Genomic DNA, 6,594 nt, shown 5'->3' on the forward strand with positions numbered 1-6,594 from the left:
AAAAAAAAAATTTTTGTTTTTGTTTTTGTTTTTTTTTCCGGTTTGATGTTGTTTCGTCCTTGGGCGGGGGATATACAAGATAAAATTCGACAACAAAATTTAAATTAGTTAACCAACCACTACCCGTTGTAGTTTTCAGGTATTACTTCATTCCAAACAACTTTCGTTTACACCCAGTAAATCTCAATTTATGGAAGCGACAAAAAATTAAAACACTTTCCGTGAAAATAAATATAAATACATAAACGCAAAATGATTTATCGAACTCTTTCACTTTTTCCTATTTTCTTTTGTAATTTAATTTCAACTCGTCGATCGAGTGATTCCATATAGTAAAATCAGGAAGTTTTTTTTTTTTTTTCTTTCTCTCTCTCTGATAAGTGGAGCAGAAGTTGAATAACCATTTTTTTTTTTTTTTATTTCTACTTTTCTTTGCACAAAAAAAAAATGAGTCTCTTGCATGTTTTTTTTCAAGTTGTGTAACAGAATAAAAAACAATAAACCGGAATTTATGAATTCCTCTATCGTCAAACTTAGCCTTTATTTTGTCAAAAATCAATTTTACTATATTAAATCTTTGGAAAAAAAAAATGTCTGGAACGTTTGAGTCGAATCGGAAAAACAAAAGCAAAATTTTTATAAATAATTCGAAATTTTTTTTTTTTTCGAAATGAAAAAAAAATTACGAGTCGTAGGGTGGATAACGGAACACACAACACTGGATAAATAAACTGGAATGTCTTATACGAGTAATAAAAAAAAAAAAAAAAATCACACGCACGAAATAATTGCCTCCTAACGGAACTTGATCAATGGGCAACCGCGAGATAATTGCGATGATTCTAATTCTTTTCTTGCGAAAAAAAAAAAAAAATTATAATTTTCTCTTTTACTGTGAAACACGGTTAACGATAAAAATCATCATTTGACAAAAAAAAAAGAAAATTTCGAAAGCTGAACATCCGACGATTAACCGATGAAGAATTTAACGCGAAAAAAGATTTTTTTTAAAAAATAAAGCAGAAGACAACAGATTAATTTTACAATTTTGGGGGGGAATAAAAAAAAATTAAAAATTAAATCACGTAGATAAGAAAAAAAAGTAAATAAAAATTTAAACTTGTTTTGTAAAATTTTAAACGTTTTTAAATTCGTGTTAAAGGCTTCCAGGTACGGAAGACATGATTTGCCGGAATTAACAACAACCAACCAAAACAACAACAACGACGACTCTCGGTCGTCGAAAAGTGAAATTTCTCCTCCGGATGAAGAATTAACAGTGTATATATGCAACAACGAGAATAATATTCATTTTCGGTTTAAAAAAAAAAAAAAAATCAAGGTACGACCGACGAGCTAACATTAAAGTAGGATAAAAATTTAATCACGTGATTGATTAGGGCAACGACCGATTGCATAGCGTTCTTTTTTTGTTTTTTTTTTAAAAAACATTTTTTCCCAGCCAGACATCGGTAGATTGATATAAGAACAAAAAAAATCTTTTTCCTATTTTCCTTTCTTTCTTTCTTTCTCCAGTGAAAACGATAAAAAATAAAATTATCCTACCTTTACCTTGTTAATCATCCGGTTTGATATTGATTAAGTTTACCAAATATTCTTCCAGCCCACGACAGCACAACGTGTCACGTACCTGAAAAAGGAAAAGAAAATAAAAAAAAATTAATTTTCCAACGATTTGATTATTATTTGATACCACTTAAAAGGTTGATGGAATAATTTTTTTTTTTTACGCACTGGATCCGTCGACCATGATGAACAAGATGACAAAATTTATTGTTCTTCGATATGCGATACAAAAAAAAAAAAATTATCCATATTAGCAAAGGAGTCTCATTTTGTCGCCTACCGCAAATCAGTAAAAAAAAAAAAAATTTTCCAAACGAGTTTAACAACTCCTCCGATCAAACTTTTCTTCTCCAGCAGTAGTAATCGGGAAAAAATTTATTCTTTTCCAGACGTGCGAATGAAAACGAGTTAACGTAACGTAAAATAACCTTAGAATTTTTTTTTTTTTACGAAAACATCGTACAAAAATAATTTCAAAAGGAAAAAATCGAAGGAACGAACGAACCTGGAATATTTTATTTATTTTTCACGTGCAGCTGCTTCTCTACCTATTTTTAAAATCCCCGCGTTTTTTTTCTAACGCTAAAAAATCATAAATATTTTGTCATTCAGATCGATTGTCTTATTAAAATTTTTTTTTATGTTTGTTTGTTTGTTTGTTTCTCTCTATCTGTGTGTGTGTGGCATAAAAACGTTAAAATTTTCGGTAATGCAAGTAATTAGCTCCGGTTGAACCAAACACATTCGTCTAACTTGATTTAACTTTATTATTAAGTGAATGAACTTTGCCAACGAATGCACGCGTGCATGGTTTGTTAAAAAAAAAAAAAAAATACATCTTTTGTTTACTTCGGACGGACCTATTTTAATCCAAGAATTGAAAATGTCTAAATTTAAAATAAAAAAAAAATTTTTTTCTTTCTTTCTCTCTGTTCGAAAACGAGTTTCGTTTCGTTTTATTTTTAAAATAAAAAAAATTTTTTTTTTTATAAAAAAAAAAAAAAGGTGCGTATGTGATGTCTGACCACTGACACATTCCGTCTGCATGCGGCTAACCAATGCTAAAAAAATTATTATTATTATTTTTTTTACTCGACTCTATTACGCGAATATTATGTAAATTAAATAAAAAAAATATATTTTTTTGTTTGTTTGTTTGTTTTCTTAACCCGAAGTGTATAAAACAGGTACTCCTCTCGTCCGACATCTTTTAAATCATCTTCATAAATTTAACGAGAGAGAGAGAGAGAGAGAATGTTCTAGAAAAAACGATTGTCATTTAAGAAAATAATGAAATATTAAAATTTTTAACAATTTTAACCCAAATATTCACGGTTACAAAAAAAAAAAAAAAATTACAAAACGATATAAAAATTGTGTGATGGAATACAAACACACACACACACAAAAAAAAAAAAAAAGAAAAGCAATAACCGGTGTTATATTTTTGAGACTTTTGCTTTAAAAAGCATCTGTCCTATGCAGGAATTAAAAAAAAAGAGAGAGAGAGAGAAACAACCGAAAACAAGAAGTTGTGCGTTTGTACGTTGTTACGAAGCATCAAATAAACTTCTTATGGAATTACTATTATTATTATTATACTTAGGACAACAACCCACAATTAATATAATAAGGCAATGGGAACGAGTATATATCTTAACCGAAGCTAAACATGAGGTTTTTAGTTTTAAAAGGCAAACAAAGGACTCGTGCCACCGGAAATCTAAATAAATTCCATTTACACATTGGCGTGTATCCAAACCAATAACTTGGATTATTTTTGTAATCCAATAATTAACTTCCATTTTTTTTTTTTTTTAATATTTACTCTAAAGAGCATAAGCAAAAGTTTTTCGGTTTTCATTTGGCCCCCCCTTTTTTTTTTTTTTTCGTCTGAATTTTAAAGAGTTGTGTTCATCTTTTCCCTGTATCCCCCCTTTTTAACGTTTCTATTTATAAAACAATAAAAATCTTAAAGGATTTCGTCGTTTTTTTTTTTTTAGCTTGTCGTTTGTTTGTTGCCATTTGTAAATGAATCAAACCAAAAAAAAAAAAAAAATCTTAAATTGATTTATTATAGCAAACAACCGGTAGAAAAAAACTTTTGCGACGGTTAATAATTGTTTTATTCGGGAAGCAAATTTTTTTTTTTTTTTGCTTTCCTGCTGTTGCATTCGAAGTCAAAAATTTCCTACGGGGTTTTTTTTATCTTCGACCCTTTTTCCTATTTTATTTGGCAACCCTACCCCCCCCCTATTGAGTATATAAATTGAAAAACAACAATTCACCTAATTTTTAATAATGATCTTGTTTTTTGTTTGTTTGTTTAACGCCAGCAAGATCCTTATTATTTCCTTTAAACCCATCTTTATAATGTTTTCGTTTGTTCGAGCAAAAAACCTGTTTATGGTGTCTGCACGCCGAGAGGTATAAACTGTCAAATAATTTCAAAAAAAATTTTAACACAACAATTAACAACCGATTTTGTTTCTTTCTGTCGTTTGTCGAGTAATGAAAAAGTTAAAAAAAAAAAAATTTGTTTTTTTCAATTTTAATAAATTGCCTAAAGACTTTTCGCCTTTAGGATTTCTTTTACGGTTCGTTCCTTCGTTAAATTTTCATTTCCGCATTTCTTTGGAACACAAGATTATTACATCCTTTTCAATTTCCTAACTACAAAATTTTAAACGCAAAAATTTTAAATCTTATATTTAAAAAAAAAAAATTATTCAAAATTTTTCAACTTTAAACCCTTACAAAAAACGTAAAAGACAACAAAATAGGGGCACATTTACGTGAACTTGAATTTTTACAATTTCAAGGGGGTGGATTTAACAATACCATCTTTTTTTTTATGTATATGGAGAATGAATGAAATGAAAAAATAAAAGAATTTTTAAAAAAGAATATATAAAAAAAAAAAAATTTACCCATCGTGTGTCATTATTCAACAAAAGCCATAAAAAAAAAAAAAAAAAAATTCTAAAGTTGCTGGAGAAGTTGAAGGTTACCTCCCTTCCTCCCTTCCTTCCTTCGACTTCTTCCAACCATTTTGGATTTTTTTTTAAATAAATAAAACTATGGGAAAAAATTTTTTCATGTTTGAAACCCTTACACAATTTTTTTTTTTTTTTTTTTTTTTACCAACTAGTTCACTTGTCGCAGTAATAAAAAATTGTGACGTCATTTAAAAAATGAAAATAATTTTACGTGTAAAGGGGGCGCGGTTGTTTTTGTTGTTTTTCCTATGGTGGATTTGCAACAAGACGATCGTTATTTCCCTCCCCCCGTAATTTTTTTAAATAAAAACAATTTAAACCGTTTGATTCAATTATTATTAGAAATATTCGTTCGTTATTAAAAAAAAATTAAATTCGATTTTAAAACCGTTAGTTTTCTTTTTTTTTTTTTTCAGGCATATCAAGGAAGTGATCAACAATTCAAATGAAAATTCAATTCGACTGGAAAAAAAAAAAAAAAAAAAATTATTTATGCATTTTTTTTTATTAACAGAAATCGTATTAACCACCGACTCTTTCCGTTTGCGATCGTGGATATTTTAAATCGTTTTCAATAGAAAAAAAGAAAACTTACTGATAATGTTTGATTCAAACAAGAATTATTATTATTATCAGTGGCGTGATTTATCAATCGCCTAATGGCAAACGTACTACCAACGCCGTTCCGATTAAGATATTTATTAATAATAATAATGATAATGATAAAAACCGTGTGGAAATAATAATTTTTTCCTCTCTCTCTCTCTCTTCCTATTGTAAGATTCTCACCGTCGTGAATATATTTTTTCTCCTTCTCTCTCTAATAAATAATGGCGTCTTATAAGCACGAACGCATTCTATAATAGTAAATAAAAACAAACAAAACGGAAAAAACGTTCTTCGAAGACGAGAATCTGCGATTTTTAACAAAAAACAAAACGCGAATGTTAATCTTCGACCACGTTGAAAAATTTTTCGTCCCTTTCCCTACCTTCCTCTCTTCCTCCCTCATACACAAACATACGTTCCAGGTGAGAATCGTAACTTTTATACGATGACGTCATTTCCTTTTTAATAAAAAAAAACACAGTCGACCCGGAGAAGCCCTTTAATTTTAAGTAAAAATATTTATATCGTCTGCATTTTTTTTTTTTTTTTTCGTATGGAAAAAAAAGAAACGAACGCGACAAAAAACATAATTTATTTCATTTTATTTTTATATCGATTCCGAGAGTGGAAAAAATATCATTATTATTATTATTAATATGAAAACGTCTAAAGTTAGTTAGTCATAGGTTATTTATTTATATATATATTTTTTTCTTATTCCACGTGATAATCCACGTAGAAAAAAAATATTTTCTTCTCCTAAGTTTTAGTCTTTGAATGTTTAATTACGTAAACTCGCAAATATCTCTCTCTCTCTCTCTCTCTCTCTCTCTCTCTCTCTCTCTCTCTCTCTCTCTCTCTCTCTCTAAATGTGGAGATGCAGCAAAAAACAAAAATCTCAGTTTACACATTTAAAATAAGCAAAAACGTTTGTCATTTTTTTTTTTTTGTTAATGTAAAACTTAGTCGGAGACAAAATATAGATAATAAGTCATCATATAATTATAGCAAAAATAAAAAAAACTGTAATAAACGCAAAAAAAAAAAAAAACTAAACTAAAGCAAAGTTTTTTGATAATGAAAAACGAACATGACACCCCGAAAAAGCATTATCTTTTTAATAAACCGTATTATTATTATTATTATTTTAACTAGCATCCGCTTAAAATAAATTATAACGGTAATTTTTTTTTATTTAAAAAACTCTTTTCTCTCTCTCTCTCTCTCTCTCTCTCTTTTTCCGCGCGAAAGAATTTTTTTTTTTTTATTTGTTATTAATGAATTTTGCTATAAACAAAAAAAAAAAAATTTAGAAAAAAAGGTTTCTTGACGTGAGCAAAGCAAAGGAAAAAAGGAAAACAAAAGATTAAGAAATGCGTGATTCGTCCTTTCCATATTC

The sequence above is a fragment of the Pediculus humanus genome, genomic scaffold (genome assembly GCF_000006295.1).
Source record: "Pediculus humanus corporis 1103172107458 genomic scaffold, whole genome shotgun sequence".
NCBI classification, from domain to species: Eukaryota; Metazoa; Arthropoda; class Insecta; order Psocodea; family Pediculidae; genus Pediculus; species Pediculus humanus.